General features: G+C 41.9%; 1 protein-coding gene across 3 annotated transcripts in view; it reads left to right on the plus strand.

The window, feature by feature from the left end:
* Positions 1-11,100: 11,100 nt before the first annotated feature.
* VRK1 (VRK serine/threonine kinase 1) overlaps positions 11,101-20,078 on the plus strand; it is a 77,924-nt gene continuing 68,946 nt past the window's right edge. For 2 of the 3 annotated variants that reach the window (XM_061159390.1, XM_061159393.1), the window contains exon 1: positions 11,101-11,213. The gene's annotated coding sequence lies outside the window, so the exon portion shown is untranslated. The remainder of the gene's footprint in view (positions 11,214-20,078) is intronic. The other variant, XM_061159392.1, reaches the window with a different exon arrangement.

Below are 20,078 nucleotides of genomic sequence, written 5' to 3' on the forward strand. Positions count from 1 at the left end.
AACCAGGAATGTTACATATGCTATATCATCGAACCCCAACAACAGCTAGAATTTACAGATAAAGGAGGAAGCTCATTGAGGTCAATAATTTATCCAACATCACACAGCAATTAAATATAGAAAGAAGTTCCAGAATCAGTTTCCTTCGTAAAATCTACACTCCTATCACATTACCATTCTGCTTCCTCCTTTTTTTTTTTTTTTTTTTTTTAAGGATGTTTGCCTTCACTTTCAAAAAGCATGGAGTGGGAGAAAGGAGGAAAGCTCCACATCATTGAGAGAGTTTGGGGGTGTCAGGTCCAGTATGCAACGTGGGGAGTGGAACAAAAATGGGAGTTGGTCTGCAGAGAAGTTCTGAGGAAGCAAACACCAAGTATCCTAGAATTTAATAAATTCTGAGGCTCCCTGGTGGCTCAGATGGTAAAGAATCTTTCCACAATGCGGAAGACCAGGGTTCAATCCCAGAGTTGAGAAAATCCTCTGGAGAAGGGAATGGCAACCTACTCCAGTATCCTTGCCTGGAGAATTCCATGGACAGAGGAGCCTTGCAAACTGCAGTCCACAGGGTTGCAAAGAGTCAGATGCAACCAAGTGACTAGCACACACAAGGCTCCATCAGTTGTAAAATAACCCATTATTTTATGTGCTACTAATAAGGAAGAAATGAAACCAATACCAGTTACAATGGCATCGATCAGTTATAGGACACACTGATTTTAGAGACTTTTCACATTTTAAAATGTGAAAAGCTTGCTTGTTAGAATTGATACAAGATGTCATTTATCAGGGTCAGTTCCTCTCCCACATTGGCTGAAGTTTAATGCAGGATGCAGTAACCATTCCAGGTATTTTAAGCACAAAGGGATTTAATACAGGGAGTTAGGTATTTATAAAATTGCCGAAGGGCTAGACTAGTGGACACTAGTGAGAGCACCACAGAACTGCTTTACCTGGGAAGCCACTAGCTCTGCTACAAGCAAAAAGAGGAAGAATGAGGAGGCAGCCATGGGGACTAGAGAGTTCAAGAACTCTGCCAGAGTTCTAGCCACTGGCACAGAACACAGCCCACCACTCTCACTTCCAACAGCAATTGCAAGTTTTGGGGAGGGTTCCCCAAACCACCCTTAGTTCTTCTTTAAATTAATTAATTTATGTTAATTGGGGGCTAATTATTTCACAATATTGTGGTGATTTTTGCCATACATTGACATGAATCAGCCATGGGTGTACATGTGTCCCCCATCCCAAAACACCTTCCCACCTCCCTCCCCATCCCATCCCACTGGGTTGTCCCATCGCACCGGCTTTGAGTGCCCTGTTTCATGCATCAAACTTGGACTGGTCATTTATTTCACATATGGTAATATACATGCTATTTTCTCAAATCATCCCACTCCCGCCTTCTCCCACAGAGTTCAAAAGTCTGTTCTTTATATCTGTGTCTCTTTTGCTGTCTCATGAATAGGGTCGTCATTACCATCTTTCTAAATTCCATATATATGTGTGAGTATACTGTATTGGTGTTTTTCTTTCTGACTTACTTCACTCTGTATAATAGGCTCCAGTTTCATCCACCTCATTAGGACTGATTCAAATGTGTTCTTTTTAATCATTGAGTAATATTCCATTGTGTATATGTACCACAGCTTTTTTATCCATTTGTCTGCTGATGGACATCTAGGTTGCTTCCATATCCTAGTTATTGTTAACAGTGCTGCAATGAACATTGAGGTACACGTGTCTCTTTCCATTCTGGTTTCCTTGGTGTGTATGCCCAGCAGTGGGATTGCTGGGTCATATGGCAGTTCTATTTCCAGTTTTTTAAGGACTCTCCACACTGTTCTCCATAGTGGTTGTACTAGTTTTCATTCCCACCAACAGTGTAAGAGGATTCCCTTTTTTCCACACTCTCTTCGGCATTTATTGCATGTAGACTTTTTGATAGCAGCCATTCTGACTGGCGTGAGATGGTACCTCATTGTGATTTTGATTTGCATTTCTCTGATAATGAGTGATGTTCAGCATCTTTTCATGTGCTAGTTAGCCATCTATATGCCTTCTTTGGAGAAATGTCTGTTTAGTTCTTTGGTCCATTTTTTGATTGGGTCATTTATTTTTCTGATATTGAGCTGCATAAGCTGCTTGTATATTTTTTAGATTAATTGTCAGTTGCTTCATTTGCTATTATTTTCTCCCATTCTGAAGACTTTTCATCTTGCTTATAGTTTTCTTCGTTGTGTAAAAACTTTTAAGTTTAGTTAGGTCCCATTTGTTTATTTTTGCTTTTATTTCCATTACTCTGGGAGGTGGGTCATAGAGGATCTTGCTGTGAATTATGTCAGAGAGCATTTTGTCTATGTTTAACTCTAGGAGTTTTATAGTTTCTGGTCTTACATTCAGATCTTTAATCCATTTTGAGTTTATTTTTGTGTATGGTGTTAGAAAGTGTTCTAGTTTCATTCTTTTACAAGTGGTTGACCAGTTTTCCCAGCACCACTTTTTAAATAGATTGTTCTTTTCTTCATTGTATATTTTTGCCTCCTTTTGTCAAAGATAACATGTCCATAGGTGCATGGATTTATCTCTGGGCATTCTATTTTGTTCCATTGATATATACTTCTGTCTTTGTGCCAGTATCATACTGTCTTGATGATTGTAGCTTTGTAATATAGTCTGAAGTCAGGCAGGTTGATTCCTCCAGTTCCATTCTTCTTTCTCAAGATTACTTTTGCTATTCAATGTTTTTTGGTATTTCCATACAAATTGTGAAATTATTTGTTCTAGTTCTCTGAAAAATACCATTGGTAGCTTGATAGGGATTGCACTGAATCTATAGATTGCTTTGGGTAGTATACTCATTTCACTACATTGATTCTTCCAATCCATGAACATGGTATATTTCTCCATCTATTTGTGTCACCTTTGATTCCTTTCATTAGTATTTTATAGTTTTCTATATATAGGTCTTTTGTTTCTTTAGGTAGATTTATTCCTAAATGTTTTATTCTTTTTGTCACAATGGTGAATGTGATTGTTTCCTTAATTTCTCTTTCTGTTTTCTTATTGTTAGTGTATAGGAATGCAAGGGATTTCTGTGTGTTAATTTTACATCCTGCAACTTTACTATATTCATTGATTAGCTCTAGTAATTTTCTGGTGGTGTCTTTAGGGTTTTCTGTATAGAGGATCATGTCATCTGCAAACAGTGAGTTTTACTTCTTCTTTTCCAATCTGGATTCCTTTTATTTCTTTTTCTTTTCTGATTGCTATTGCTAAAACTTTAAAAACTATATTGAATAGTAGTGGTGAGATTGGACACCCTTGTCTTGTTCCTGACTTTAGGGGAAATGCTTTTAATTTTTCACCATTGAGGATAATGTTTGCTGTGGGTTTATCATATATGGCTTTAATTATGTTGAGGTATGTTGCTTCCATGCCTGATTTCTGGAGAGTTTTTTTTATCATAAATGGATGTTGAATTTTGTCAAAAACTTTCTCTGCATCTACTGAGATAATCATATGGTTTTTATCTTTCAATTTATTAATGTGGTGTATCACATTGATTGATTTATGAATATTGAAGAATCCTTGCATCCCTGGGATAAAGCGCATTGGTCATGATGAATGATCTTTTTTATGTGTTGTTGGATTCTGTTGGCTAGAATTTTGTTGAGCATTTTTGCATCTATGTTCATCAGTGATATTGGCCTGTAGTTTTCTTGTTTTGTGGCATATTTGTCTGGTTTGGTATTAGAGTGATGGTGGTCTCATAGAATGAGTTTGGAAGTTTACCTTCCTCTGCAATTTTCTGGAAGAGTTTGAGTAGGATAGGTGTTCACTCTTCTCTAAATTTTTGGCAGAATTCACTTGTGAAGCCATCTGGTCCTGGGCTTTTGTTTGTTGGAAGATTTTTTATTGCAGTTTTGATTTCTGTACATGTGATGGGTCTGTTAAGATTTTCTATTTCTTCCTGGTTCAGTTTTGGAAGGTTATACTTTTCTAAGAATTCATCCATTTCTTCCAAGTTGTCCATTTTATTGGCATATAGTTACTGATAGTAGTCTCTTATGATCCTTTGTATTTCTGTGTTGTCTGTTGTGACTTCTCCATTTTCACTTCTAACTTTGTTGATTTGATTCTTTTCCTTTTTTTCCTTGATGAGTCTGACTAATGGTTTGTCTTTTTTATTTACCTTCTCAAAGAACCAGCTTTTAGTTTTGTTGATTTTTGCTGTAGTCTCCTTTATTTCTTTTTCATATATTTCTGCTCTATTTTTATGATTTGTTTCCTTCTACTAGCCCTGGGGTTCTTCATTTCTTCTTTCTCTAGTTGCTTTAAGTGTAAAGTTAGGTTATTTATTTGATTTTTCTCTTGTTTCTTGACGTAAGCTTGCACTGCCAGGAACCTTCCCCTTAAAACTGCTTTTACTGAATCCCATAGGTTTTTGGGTTGTTGTATTTTCATTTTCATTTGTTTCTATGCATATTTTGATTTCCTTTTTTATTTCTTCTGTGATTTGTTGGTTATTCAGAAGTGCATTGTTTTGCCTCCATATGTTTGTATTTTTAATAGTTTTTTCTCCTGTAGTTGACATCTAATCTTACTCCATTGTGATCAGAAAAGATGCTTGAAATGATTTGAATTTTTTTTAATTTACCAAGGCTAGATTTATGGCCCAGGATGTGATCTATCCTGGAGAATGTTCCATGTGCAATTCAGAATAAGGTGAAATTCATTCTTTTGGGGTGAAATGTCCTATAGCCCAAACCACCATTAGTTTTGATAATTTGCTAGAAGAACTCATGGAACTCACCAGAAGCTGCTGTACTCATGGTTACATTGTATTGTGGGGAAAGGATGCAGATTAAAATTGCAAGGGCAAAAGCAGAGCCCAAGAGGTTTCTGAACGTGGAGCTCCTCTCCCTGTGGAGTTAAGACAGGTCTACCTTCCCAGCATCAACGTGTGACCATGCATGTGGAGTATTACCGACCAGCCACCTAAGCCTCAGTGTCCAGGGCTTTTACTGGGGCTCCATCACAAATGTCTGATTCATTGTCCATGTGCTGATCTCAGTCTCCAGTCCCTCCAGAGGTTAACCAATACCATACGACCCAAAGAATCCATGTAAATTGCATTATGGATCCTTCTAGCATGGCCAGCTACCACACGAAGTCATATTGTGGGACAGTCTGGTGACCCAAGGCTCCCAAGCAAACATAGAAATTCCTAACTGACATTTCAAGGTCTTGGAGATCACCTTGCTGATGACAAAGGCCAGAGCTGTTTTGGGGCAAGGTTAAATTCTTTAGGATGCACTGACAGTTGTACCCACCACCCATCAATCAGGAAGCTCCTACAGCCACCAGCACAACAGCCTTCTGACATGCATAGCATTACACACATGACACTGGAACATTGCTGCATAAAAACCCCAAGACTCCATGACTGTATTGACACTTCACTTTGCCTCCAAATCTTCCTTGAGCAATCTCATGGGAGGAACCTAACTTACATCCAGAATCCTAAGCACTAGGGTGCCTGGGAAACACAGCTTTTAGATTTGCAACCTCTGCAGCAGGAAATGACAGTAGAAGGCAGTAGAAATGTGTGTGAGTCTCAGTACCATTTCGGCCACTCCTCCTGACAGAAAGCAACCCGTCTGCTGGCCACTCACGTCATCCCCAGCTCAGGGAGTTTCACCAGCACAGTGTGAAACATTTCAATCACTCTCAGAGGCTCACACATTAAATTTTTCTTTACTATTAATCTCTCAAATCTTGGGGAAGACAAATAACTATGGCATCTTTAAAACCTGTTCAGGAGATACAAACACATGAAATGATGAATGGTTGGTGCACGGCATGGAGAGCGATTAAATGTTTGGTCTTCTGGATCAGTCTAAGCCTTGGCTTAAAGCCCAAATGTATCACTCACTAGCTGTGTGACCTTGAGTCAGTTACTTACCTTCTCTGAGCTTTAATTTCTTTATCTCTGTAGTCAGGGGAGGGAAAATATCAAGCTTCAGGGGTTATTGTGAAGATTTTTTGAAATGTTTGTCAACTATTACACAATTCCTGGAAAGTGATTAAAATGTAATAAATGGATGCTGCCATCATCATTATCATTATCATCAGTGTCATCATTATCAGGATGAAGGAAAGGAGAAGGAAATATTTCTCTAGGACTTTAAAGCCTCTTTCATCCACTTCTGACCTCAGTGTGTTAGTTGCTCACTCGTGTCTGACTCTTTGCAACCCCATGGACTGTAACCCTCCAGGCTCCTCTGTCCATGGGATTCTCCAGGCAAGAATACTGGAGTGGGTTGCCGTTTCCTTCTCCAGGGGATCTTCCTGACTCAGGGACTGAACCATGGCTCCTGCAGTGGCAGACAGGTTCTTTACCACCGAGACACTAGGGAAGCCCGTAATCATTGATTATTGTATCATTAAATCCTAAAGAACCTATCTCTTCTATTGTGAGAGTTGCTAGATTAGTTCAGCTGAGTAACTAGGTCAGTGTTACCTTGACTATGAGGTCTGGCAGAATAGTGTGCTCTTCCTGCATTATCAGTGCACGGAGTCTAAGTGCCACTATTCTATCTCATTACATTTTCTAAGAGTCAGCAGCTATGATTGATACCAAGATGGATTTAGAGTCAGCCAGCCTTATTGGCCGCCACTAGCACTACAACCTTGAGCAAGTCATTTCATTTCTCTGGGATTTTGTATCCTCATCTGGACAATATTACCTACCTCTCAGAGTTACATGAGATAGTTTTCCCAGCACATAATAAATGCTCATAAAAATCATAGTTACTAGAATTTGTTCAGTTCAGTTCAGTTCATTCGCTCAGCCATGTCCGACTCTTTGCGACCCCATGAATCACAGCGCGCCAGGTCTCCCTGTCCATCACCAACTCCCGGAGTTTACTCAAACTCATGTCCATCGAGTCGGTGATGCCATCCAGCCATCTCATCCTCTGTCATGCTCTTCTCCTGCCTCCAATCCCTCCCAGCATCAGGGTCTTTTCCAATGAGTCAATTCTTCACATGAGGTGGCCAAAGTATTGGAGTTTCAGCTTCAGCATCAGTCCTTCCAATGAACACCCAGGACTGATCTCCTTTAGGATGGACTGGTTGGATCTCCTTGCAGTCCAAGGGACTCTTAAGAGTCTTCTCCAACACCACAGTTCAAAAGCATCAATTCTTCGGCGCTCAGCTTTCTTCACAGTCCAACTCTCACATCCATACATGACTACTGGAAAAACCATAGTCTTTGTTGATCATGTGTATAATCATGTCTGGATTATAAAACTGTAAGGATACTGTAGATTGTATCGTTGTATCAACCACTGTATCAAGTGGTTGGCACATGGTAAGTGCTCAAAACTCCTTGCTAAAATGGAAATAGGGGCTCTGGACCACTGGGATGAGATCAAAAGGGGATGGAGGAGTAGGAACCTGGGCCAGGGCACTCAGAAGACTTCTGAACATATTCTGTTCCTTATTCCTCTCCCTTTTCCCTCCCCCCAGGAGTTTATAATTTCTTGGTTTGTTGTTAGGATGCCTACACTGAGCAAGGACACCCTAGCAGCTTTGTTTCATGAAGATCAAAGCCCTTCTCAGACACAAGCTCGTCCACCTCTCATTGGCCTTGGGAGGTGCAGAACTGGTTGGTCCAGGATGATTGTGCCCATTCTATAGATGAAAACAACAAGGGCAAGGACTCATAAACTGACTCATTGTTAGGTCCAGTATCTGCTCAAGCCTGCCAGGGCAGTGTTGCTTGTTAATGACATTCATGCTTGTTTGAACTTCACAGACTGAGCTTCTGTTTTGATCTAGTATTCTTGCCTGGAGAATCCCAGGGACGGAGGAGCCTGGTGGGCTGCTGTCTATGGGGTCACACAGAGTCAGACATGACTGATGTGACTTAGCAGCAGCAGCAGCAGCTACTACCAATCTCCTCTCCCTCTCCAAAAGTCCCCTGTATTATTGTTCCCCATCTGTGTCTTTATCCTCATGTTACTAGGGTTGGAGTGTGCCTGGAAATAAACGAGGGTACTCCAGAGCCTGACTATGTGTCAAATCAATACAGATGCCATGCATAGATTTTCAGCTGGTCTGCTCTTGCAAGGCAGGTGGAAAAAAATTTATTCATCAGGCTGAACCCACTCATGACTCACCTTGCTTTATCTACCATGATCCATTGTCCAAGAATCTCTTTACCCAACTAAAAGTCAGCATCTTCCATAAATCTCTATCACAGCATTGAAATTATTTCCCTCTAAGAAGTGTCCTCATGTACTGAGGCTATACATAAAGGGGCAGTAAAAGAAAAAAAAATTTGGAAGCTGGAAGTAGATTCAGGCAGTCTGGAATCAGGTTAAGTTTTTTATTTTTTTTTTCCTCTTTAAGAACAGAGATAGTGCATGTGAAAAGGTGCAGTGCCTAATACATAGTAAGACCTCCATAAACAATCATTAAGTTGGAAACCCCAGAGTTCCCAGAGGTTAGTCCAACTCTTGGTCACACCTGATGTGAAGAGCAGACTCACGGAAAAATTGTGATGCTGGGAAAGATTGAGGGCAGAAGGAGAAGGGGATGATTTTAGCATGACAGAGGATAACATGGTTGGATGGCATCACCAACTCAATGGACATGAGCCATCCATGGAGTCGCAAAGAATCAGATACGACTTAGTGACTGAACAACAACAAATGTTTGTTTGGATGGCATAGATATTTTTGAATATATGGCAGGACTGTACTCATGAAATTTTCCTCTCAAGTTCAATTCTTAAATCCTAAAGCCCAGACCCATCAAGTCCTCATGGGTTATCTTCTGCAGAACCCTGATCTTGATACCAAGGTATCAATGCATAAACATCCTTCGAGGGCGCCTGTGTCCCAGGGCTGTAACTGTACCTGTAGCAGACACACAGTCGGACACACAGTCTCTGTGATAGCAGTGTGGGCTGATGTCCTGCCATGCACCGGTAGGACATCTCAGCACCTGTGGGTGCTGTCGAAGATGTCGTCAATTGCCTTGGTGCATGGTTGCATCTAAGCATTGTTTAACAGCAAGTCATCTGAGTGAGGGTGAGGGAGCCATGAGCTGCAGAATAAATACATTCCATTCTCACCTTGGAATACTCCAGGCCCTATTGATTTAAGTGTGTTTCAAGGCCAGCCAGTTTTCAACCCAGTGTGAAAGGAGGAACACTTTGCACATGTATAGTGAGGTTAGGGGAACATGGTGATGGTGTGACAAGTAAGTCCTGTTCCAAGACTCCTTAGTGTGTGTGTGTGTGAATATGTGTATGTGTGTGTATACATGTGTATGTATGTGTGCACATATGTGTATACATGTGTGTGCAGACATGTATATGTGTGTGTGCACATACATGTGTGTGCATATGTAGACTATCTTTCTCTCAATGGATTTTGGCCACAGATTCTTGCTGGGGAATTCCACACCCGTGAGATGTGTGAATCTTGAGACCTCTTTGCTGACAAGAATTCATTGAGTGCTCACTTTGTGCATGTGTTTCCATCAGAGTCTCCACAAGAAGCAGATGCCACATTTAAAACAGAGTTTATCTGCAGAGGGTTTATTTGCAATGAGACTACTGGCAAAAGTGTGAGGGTAGGAAACCATGGGGATGGAGCACTAACCTTGGCGCAGCAGTGGTCCTGGGGTTCTCAGTTGCAGGTCTGAGGCACAGAGGGAGGGGGCTGTCACTGCAAGCTGGAGAGGAGGGCCAGGCAGCAGTGGCCTCTAGCCGAGGGCCCAGCCGGCTGGAGGGGACCTCGCCAACCAGGATCCAGGGGAATACGTACTTTCAGCAACATCTCTCTTTCCTTCCACTCCTCTGTGGGGTTCCCTGCTGGCCAAGTCCACCAGGAGCCTGGAGCACAGGAACCTGGTAGTGGCTTGGACAGCTCAGCCTCCAGGGGGCGGAGGGCAGGCTGGAGGAGCATCTGGAGCGCTGGAGGGTATCTGGAGGGGCAAATGTACCTCTACAGGCAAAATACTGCACTGTCTAGTAGACAGGGATTCCAGGTTCTGTGAGGCCTGAAGTTCACACAATTTCGGGGGTCTGCGTAAAGATGATCATACAGAAATATCTTACCTTGGCAAAAAAAAAAAAAAAAAAAAAAAAACCCCACAAAACCCACAAAACACAAAACCCCACTAAAATGGTTAACAGAAGGTTTTGGATGAGACATGTGCTTAAGCCTTATTAGTTTCACTGTAAATCTCCCTCCACCTATGACCTTGGGGAGATTGACCTAGAACAGCATCACTGCCTTCAATAAGCTTACTGTCTCATGGATATGAATTACCGAAGTTTAGACAACTGATGAGAATTACAAAGCAAACTGCAGCATAAGAGAATTACGGGTGGAATACAAAGATTAGGTAGTCATGGATATAGGCTTTGCCAGACAGGATTTAGACTCATGGCTATGAGTTGACAGAATAATACTCTCTGCTGTTTATTGAGCATCTACTACAGACAAATCCCTGTCTCTAGGATATCTCATTTAATCCTGACAAAAACAAGATATTGAGACTCATAGGGGTTAAGCCATTTAGTTCACAAAGTTACAGAGTGGAGGAGCCGGGATTTGATCGCGAGCTGTTTGCCTCCAGAGCTAGGCCCTAATATACTGAATCAAGCGTCTGCGCGACAAGCATGCAGGGTGTGAACCAGGGGGTGGGAAAACGGAAGCACCACTTGGCCAAACGGGAATATAGGACTTCTTTTACATCCAACTCTTTTCAACACATCATTTAATAAATCAAGCTACTGCGAATACGGGCGATATTTATTTCGGTTCCTAGGGCTTTGACAGGGACAGCATCTGACCAGAAGAACCGACTCAGAGGCTGTAGACCGCATTTCCCAGAGGCCCACGGGGGCCGAGCCAATGCGATCGCTCTTTGCCAGTGAAAGACTCCATTTCCCAGCACGCAGTGCGAGGGCCGGCCCGCGGCTCCCGGCATTCCTGGGGGGCCGGCGGGAGCCTACGCGGGCTCCGCCCACCCCGCGCGTTCCCGCTCGCTCCACCTCTCCCTCTCGCTTGAGCCAATGGGAAGGTCCCATACTGCAGGGTGTGATGGGGCCGGCGCCGCCGCGGAGTTGCTAGTCGGCGAAAGCGGCGGGAAGTTCGTACTGGGCAGAAGGCGACGTTCTGCGGCTTGGGGTAGGGCGGCCGCGCGCCCAGCGGTTCGAGGGCGCCGGCGCCGAGCGGGGACCGCGGAGGGGGCGGCCGGGAAGCTGGGCTAACGTGGGGCGGCCGGGCGGCCGTGCTCTCGGGCGGCGTGGAGGGCTGCGGTCGGCGCGGCGCCGGTGTCCTCTACCTCCGGGGCTCCCTCAGGTCCCGCTGCGGCCTTGGGTTTCCTGCACCGGCCGGGCGGGTCCCCGAGGCTCAGTTTCCTGTTCTGAACGGCACGTAGGCCAGTCATACTCGCGCCGCGTCCTGGTAGCTCGGGCCGGGTCTGGGATGGCCCCTGTTAGGCCAGCCTGGACCGCCGGGGTCCTTCCGCCCTCTTGGAGCTCACACTCTGCAGGGGAAACGGAATAGAAGCAAATAGCACCATTTGCAGATGCCGAAAAGCTCCCTAGCAATAGGATAGGCAGCTGTGGGCCAGAGTGCTAGGGTGACGGAGAGCATCTCAGAGGAGGTGACGTTGGTCCTGAGACCTGAGATGGGGGGAAGGAGCCTGCTCCCCAGAGGGTAGCGTTCCAGGCGTTTCTAACCTGTCAGTGTCCGGCTGAGGCCGGGTAAGAGCTTGCTTGCAGTTGACCGCAAGGTTCAAGGCTGTGAAGCTCCGTGGGAGAGTTTTACAAGGGATTTTAGCATCCTTGTGACGGTTTTTTGTTGCCCCTCCGTAGCTACGGGGTGGCATCATTTGCTGATGTAGCCGTATTCAAGGGCAGCAAGTAGTTTTTCCTTCTGTCGAAATAATTTTTGGCGCTGGTGTCAAAATTCATAGGTGATTTATTTAAATTAGACAAAAAGCACCAGAGTCTCTGGGTTGAGAGAGAGGGAGGAAGGCGACGCAGACACTAGGTTCATATTGAGGCCACCCATTTTTCACCTTCCCCCCTTTTCTCCCCCTTGCTTTGTGTTGACTCTTGCTTTCCGTTTCCCATCTCCTTTTCTTGGAACAACCTGGAAATAACCAGTTTTGCTATTGGGAGGGTTGTGCCTCATTAATTACCGTTTTTTCATTTCTTTCTTTTTTAACTGCAGTTGCCTATCTGTGGAGTCTGAACTTTGCAAGAATTAAAAATAAATGTAGGGCAGCATTTGTTTTTAAGAGTTCAGAATAAAGGCACCTTACTTTTCATGACATGCTGAATGTGATACTTTGCGGGAAGAATTTAATCTACAGTTTAAAAGAAGTTTCAAAGGGTAGCAAGGGTTCTTTATGTTGTTGTTTAGTCCCTGAGTTGTGTCCGACTCTTTGTGACCCCCACGGACTGTAGCTCCCCAGGCTTCTCCATGGGATTTCCCGGGGCGAGAGTACTGAAGTGGGTTGGGTTGCCATTTTCTCCTCCAAGATAAGATGATGTTCATCAGCTGTCTGTAGAAGGGAATTCAGTAGTCACTTAACACAAACTTCTCTGCGGAAGCTGCTACAGGTGCTGTTCTCTGTGCGTGTCAGCATTGCTCATCAGATTCCGGGATAATGAATCTAGTGACAATAAACTTGTGTTAAGGATTACTGCCCATTTCTTATACTAGTATCTAGCGCAAAAGGGCTTCCAGGTGGGTCAGTGGTAAAGAATCCTCTGGCCAAGTCGGAGGCACAGATTTGATCCCTGGGTTGGGAAGATCCCCTGGAGAAGGAAATGACAACCCACTCCAGTATTCTTGCCTGAGAAATCCCATGGACAGAGGAGCCTGGCGGGCTACAGTCCGTGGGGTCGCGAAGAGTCAGATGTGACTTAGCGACTAAACAGCAACAACAGCCTAGCGCAAATACCAGGTTTAGAGTGTAATGGCTTATATTAAGCACAGCAAAAATTGTGAGAGGATATTTGTTAAACAAATGAGAAAATGAAGGAATGTGACATTCGTAGAACCTGGCATATAATAAGTTAGTAAATGCCCAGGAAATGGTTATGTGGAAAGCTTACGCTAAGTTTTATTCCAGGATGCAAGTTGTATATTTTAAAATTAATAGTAGTGCATTCAAAATGTTGACAGACCCTAAAATTAAATTTCTTAAATAGACCAGGCTTTTTCTTTTTTTTTGGAGAGCTAACGTGAAATAATAATAAATAATGTAAGTGAGGGTCCCAGATGTCTTGGAAAGAAAAATATGATTTTTATTTTGACAACTATATACATATTTTTCCTTAAAGCCATCCCTAATAAGATATGATGTGCTATGAATAGACTTTTGGTTTAAAAAATAAAACTTTGAAAGTATTTTTAATTTGATAAATAAACCTTAACTGGAAATGAGGCGCTTAAAAATTTACCTTGTATCAAAATGAAGGATGATTCCTGAATTTATGCAAGTGTGCAAATGTTAGTATCTTCATAGATCAGGCGTTGAAACTAATGGAAATTAAGTGCTGCCTCTGTGTGTGTGTGGCTGAGGCGTTCCTGGGAATTGGTCTTCATGAGTTTTAAGAACGGATGGGTTACCGAATGGGCCTGGAGAATATTTTTCAGACTGGTAGTACATTTTGCGTGTTTGCCGAGTTTATTTTTCAGAGTGAGCGGAGATAGACTTGTTTATTCACCAGATGTCCTGTGCCCTCTGTATGTCAGGAACTGTGCTGGGTGCAGAATCAGCTCGCGATTGTAGTGTCTTGTCGAAGCAACTTTTCTTTTAAGCTAATAGAGGTCATTCTTTTGAACTTTGGTTATCTAGCACCCAGCACACAAGAAGTCAAGTGTGTATGGCACATTCGAAAAACTATACTGTTAGTTGTAAAATGTAGAAAACAGGAAGTTTTTAATAAGAGTGTAAGGTTGATATGGAAAAGTAATGGAATCCTGCTAAAGCATTTAGCTGGGTGGTGTAACCTAGATGTGTTTATACTCTGATACATTTGACCCTTTTGACCCAAATTCCTGAGAATATGTTCTTACTTGCCTTTATAAAGATGTAAAGATTCAAATGTTGATGTATGGCGAAAACCACCACAATATTGTAATTAGCTTCCAGTTAAAATAAATTAATTAAAAAAAAAAGATGTGAAAAGGGCCATGCCCTTTAGTATCTTGCCCCCTTAGCTTCTGGATGATATTTAAGCACCTAACGTTCCGCGGTGGTTGTTTTGAACTGATTTCGTGCAGTGCCCCGTCTCTCCCAGTGTCACCTTAAACCTTTGCACTCAGACTCAAACGCCTACTCTTCTTTTCTGGATGACATGTGGACAACACTTGAAGAAAGAAAAGCTCTCTAGAGTCTGGATAGGTATGAAATCTGCCCTTCCCCAGTAATTGGAGTTTGAGTTTTAATATTCACTGATAAATACTAACGACAGGAAACTGCTTCTGGTAACATTCATTGGTAAATTTATCAAGAATTTTATTAGCCACAGCGTCTTTGTTAGCTTGGTTTGAATTGTATTGTTTGTTTAGTCTTCATGGAGGTACGTGGATTTCCATGATTCTTTGCAGTTAGTCCTGTCTCTCCATGGGTCTCTGACCCAAGAGAAAGGAGCCATCTCCGATGTGAAAATGAGATGCTGTCCGCACTGCCCAGTGTTTGGGGTGAATATTAAACATACACATAGACTGAAGTGTTGTTAAAGAGGCCGTATATATTAAGTGGGAAGATACACTAGATGGAAGTCATGTAGTTAAGTTGCAGGGTTTTTAATTTGAGATTTGGGAATGCTCTGGACACAGTTGTCTTAACAGAGCTCAGTCCCCAGTCTGAATGAGAACTGGAGAGCCAGTGGGCATAGGGCAGCACCATCCTTTTCTTTTCAAGGCTTTATAGTTTTCTTCTGTGCATTTGTTTAGTCTTCTCTTTGCAGACTGCCGGGCTTGCTGCTGTTCACGTTTGGGACAGATCGTCTCGTTAGTGCTAGCTCCTCGTTTCAAGAATCCCAGAGAGGCTCCATTATCTCTGTCAGTTAGATACAAAATTTTTTAAAAAATCACAAAGTTAGAAATCTTAGAGCTAAGATAACTACAGCTTTATTTCAGATTAATTGCTTTCCTCAAATTGTCTTACCAAGTATTAATAACAGCTGAACAAATGCCATTGTTTGGTAATACTTGTATAAATGCATTGTGATCACATGGTCTGTTAGAAAGTGCCATTAAGCCTTCAGTCTTCATAGACTGTCAGGAACATAGAGAAACAAACTTTTGCTGTTTCTGTTGGAATTGTTGCTTTTGTTCCACTTGTTATCACAATTTACTATTTAACAGCACGTGGTAGCAGCACGATCACTGTACAGATTATATCTAATTATGCATTCTTTTTTATAAGTAATAAGGAAAAAAGTCTTGGGAATCAGGGGGAAAGTTTTAGAAATTCATTAAAAAAAAAAAATCAAGGCCAGGATGTAACATTTAAGAGGCTTAACCTTACTGGTTTTACAGGCTTTTAGAAAATATTATAGAAATGGTGACTTTCAAATGCATTACTTCACATGTTGCAGCCCATGTGAAACCGTGCAGCCACTCTGGGATTTAGTTTGACAATTTCTTAAAAAGTTGAACATAACCACGCACATGACCCAGCAGTTGCACTCCTGGGCATTTATCCTCAGAAAATAAAAACTTACATTCACATGAGGACCTGTATGTGAATGTTCTAGTGGCTTCATTTATAAAAGCCAAAACCCAGAGACAGCCCCACGCATCCTTCAGTGGGTAAATGGTCAAATAAAATGAGGTTTCGCCGTATAATGGAACATGAAAAGGAGCAAACAAAACAAAACAAAAAACCATAACAAAAAGGAGCAAACTACTGACATAAAGCAACAGTTTGGATGGAGTTTAAGGGCATAGTGCTGAGTGAAAAGAACCAATCAAAAGGTTGTGTGATTAACATTCCATTATATAACGTTCCTGAAACGATAAAGTTATAGTCGTGGAGAAGAGCTCAGTTTTGCCACAGTGAGGGTTGGGAGTATGATTTTACTATAGCGGGGTAGCCTGAGGGAGTTTCTTTGGGGGTGATTGAACAATTTTGTGGCTTGGTTATTGTGATGGTTTAATTATCTTTGCATATGATGAAATGTCACGGGATGGTATACACACACACAAGGTAAAAACTGAAGTTTGAATAAGTACTTAATGTTACTAACCCTGTATCGGCGAGTTTCCTAATTTTGATCACTATTATGCTCCATGATGTTGGGTTGTAGGATTAAGTATATGTTTTATCCACTAAGAAACTGCAGACTTTCCCAGAGTTGTACCATCTTACAGTTCTGTCATCACTATATGAGTGATCAATTTCTCCACATTTTTACCAGCATTTGGTGTTAGCAGTATTTTTTATGTTAGCCATTTTAATAGGTGTGTTTTGGTATTTCAGAATGGCTTTAATTTGTATTTTCCTAGTGGCTAATGATGTTCAACATCTTTCCATTTGCCTGTCCTTTGAAGTGGTTCAGAACAAGCCTCCACAAAATGTGTCACTATGGCAAGTGGATTACTTAAAGCCAAAGACAGTGAAGACCCAAAAGATTCTAGAGCTTTTTACCGCCCCCTCAACTGCCAGATTAGTTTAGATAAGGAGCCTGGTTCAGAGAGAGCTGTTACCAGGGATAACTTTTAACTGAAAGACCTAACTGTGTGGCATCTTGGGTCCCGTATTTTTATGGAGGTGCAATTGAATTTGTTTTTCTCCTGTTAATTCGTCTTAGGCCAGTTTAATTGGTACAGTAGCAAAAGAACCTAGAGTGAATGGTAGAGGAAAGGTTTTTTTCTCTCCCACGCAGTCATATCTTACTTTGTTCAAATCATTTTCCCGTTTTCTAATTAGCTTTCTTGCTGTTGCATTTAGAGTATTCTTTATACATTCTGAATACCAGTCCTTTGCCAGATGTGTGATTGTAAATGCCGTCTCTCAGCCTGTGGCTTGTCTTTTCCATTCTCTTACAGTGTCATCTGCAGCACAAAAGGTTTTAATTTTCATGAAGTCCAACTCACCAGTGTATGGATCGTTTTTGGTGTCATGCGTGTCTCAGAACTCTTTACCAAACCCTAGGTCAGGTAGATGTTCCAAATTTTCTTCTAAGTGTTTAATAATTTTATGTCTTACATTTAGATTAGTGAATCCATTTTGGGTTAATTTTTGCATGGAGTATGACTTCTAGGTCTTTGTTCTTTTCCTTTTGTGCATGGATGTCTGCTTGTTCCAGAACCATTGGTTGAGAAGACTGTGCTTTCTCCATTGAGTCTTTTTTTTTTTTTTTTTTTTAATCTTTATCAAAAATCAGTTGGCTGTAAACTGCAAACAAAATGAAGACAGGAGGAAATGAATAAGCAATTAAGTATGAAAATTAATACAAATGTTTGAAGGTGTAAAGACTCATGGTCTGAGTCTTGGAAAAAAAATACAGATTTGAGAGGAAATGGGAAAACATTTTAGAGAATAGCATGTGCAAATTTAGGTCCTAAAGAACATAAGAACTGGCTATTTTGGGGTGTCGTGGGAGTGAAGGGGAGGAGGGACATAAGGGGAGGATAATTTGTTCATGTGTCTAGGAAACTGCTGGCTAGTTTATAATCAGTTTATTGGCTGCTAGAAGGTACTGTAGGTTCTGGAGCAGGAAGAAGGATATGGTAGAAATTGTCTTCAAGAGAAGTGTTTTTAGGGGTATGTATGGCAGTGATGGGGCTTCCCAGGTGGTGCTAGTGGTAAAGACCCCGCCTGCCAACACAGGAGACATAAGAGACGCAGGTTCGATCCCTGGGTTGGGAAGATCCCCTGGAGGAGGGCCTGGCAACCTACTCCAGTATTCTTGCCTGAAGAATCCCATGGACAGAGGAGCCTGGTGGGCCACGGTCCACGGTGTCACAAAGAGCTGGACATGACTGAGCTACTAACCTAGTAGCAAGCACTCAGATGGCAGTGCTACGTTAGTAGGGAGAACAGGATACAGTCATGACCCTGACAGTGTTGTTACTTGATAACAGTAAGTCCTTTGTATTTCTTAGAAGGATTTTGGTAGATTTCAGACTTTTGCCCCTTTTTCAGACTTTTGTCCTTAGTGATGGCTACTGAGAACTCTGCTGGACTTTCTAACTCCTTCATATTAATGCTTCCTTTAGTAAGGTGTACGTGTTGGCTCATTGTTGGCTTTGGATGACATTTCTTATCAGGCCTAAAAAGAGTCCAAGAGATGAGCAGCTGAAATGATGAAAACATAAAGAGTTGATGAATTGGTCCAATGAGAAAAAGTTAATGGAATCTCTTTTATTTATCAATGGCTAAGTGGAGACTCGGGGTTATTTAATCAGAACGTCCTGATACTTGTATTTGAAGAACCACATGGAGAGTGGTGATGACCAGCTGTTCTTAAGAGTCACCGAGGACTGAGCGAGGACAGACAGCTCAGATGGCAGGATTAGGGTTTTAGTCTGAGGAGAGACTTTCCAGGCAGTGAGAACATTAGCTACTTCCTGCCAGTGATGGAAGGGTCTTTAGAGAGGGAATAGGAAACCTAGATCTAGTCCAGGAACATTTTTCTTACAGTTGGGGATGTGACAGGTGACAGCCCTTGAGTCCTAATTTATTAATTTGTGACCAGAAATACTCAGTTTCTGTTTTCTTAACAACCACTTCCTGTTCTTGATTTCTTTCCGTGAACAAATTATATTTCTTTTTCTGTTCACCTTTGGGCATCTCATTTGGTTTCTGCCTTCTCTTGTGCGTTTAAAAGATTATCTTGGATGTAGATTAGACTTCTGTCATTAAAAAAAAAAAAGCTTCTCAACAAATAGAACATTTTTAATGTCAAACTGCTAAATATCCATGCATTCCTACTTTTTAATTTAGAACATGGAAAAGCGTATCATCCCATTTTTATAAAACATCAGTGATGACTTGTTGAGCAAAGGATTTTACTGCACAAGAGATTACCGTGACGTGTATTAATGAAAGATTGGCAGTGTGAGAAGCTTTCGTGCAATCACTTATTTGCCTTCAGAGCAGTTTTTCTCTTTGATTTAATTTTCTTAGTCTGATTCTTTTCTACAAGTCTAGATCTTTTCCCCACTGAAATGTTTAGATTGACCAAGACTGTTTCACTCATGATTGCAACTCTTCAGTATTAAAACGGATTTTTTTTCCCCCTGCAGAAGAGCAAGCTCTTACAGTGCTATGCAAGCTGCCCATTTAAAACTATCATTGCTTGGCACCTATGCCCTAGTGACAGTTTGACCAACATGTGAGCAGGCACACTGCCATCCTGACAGATGGGCGTGCGCAGAGGCAGCCAAGAAACCATGTATCTGCATCTAGTGTATTTGTTAAGGGCAGGATTTCCAGTCGGGGATGTTCAAACGTCTGTCCATCCTGAGCGTTCACGCCTATGGATAAAGGGATGTCATCATTAATCTCAGCCTCTGACTGAGATTCCATGGGTATGTAAGAGCTTCTTGGCGCTTACAGAGGTAGGCAATTGGGGACAATCAGGATAATTGTCCTCTCCTTCATCTCAAGACTACTTAAAATAATCCTTTCCTTTTTTTCCCAGCCAACTTGGTTTGCAGTGAGTACAAAACTGTTCAGACATGGTCCCGATACTTCTAGAATACATGCTGTTGCATTTGTTTTCTAGAGTATGGAAGCTTTGAAGCCATAAGTATTTATGGTTTGGACAGTGATGTACATAATTGGTTGGAGTCCGGTAGACCTGAGTTCACAGACTGTTAGGTGTGTGATATTAGGGTAACCTAATTTTACCATCACATCAAGGTGAAATAATAGCTGTTTCATAGGGTGGTTGTGAGAATGACCTGTGAAACATGTACAGTGTATCGCTTGGGGTAATGACCGGTCCACTGTATGTGTTCAATAAGTGTTTATCATCATCATCAATATTATCATCGCTATAATGTACCTGAGGG

Source organism: Dama dama, chromosome 13 (genome assembly GCF_033118175.1).
Source record: "Dama dama isolate Ldn47 chromosome 13, ASM3311817v1, whole genome shotgun sequence".
Taxonomy (NCBI): domain Eukaryota; kingdom Metazoa; phylum Chordata; class Mammalia; order Artiodactyla; family Cervidae; genus Dama; species Dama dama.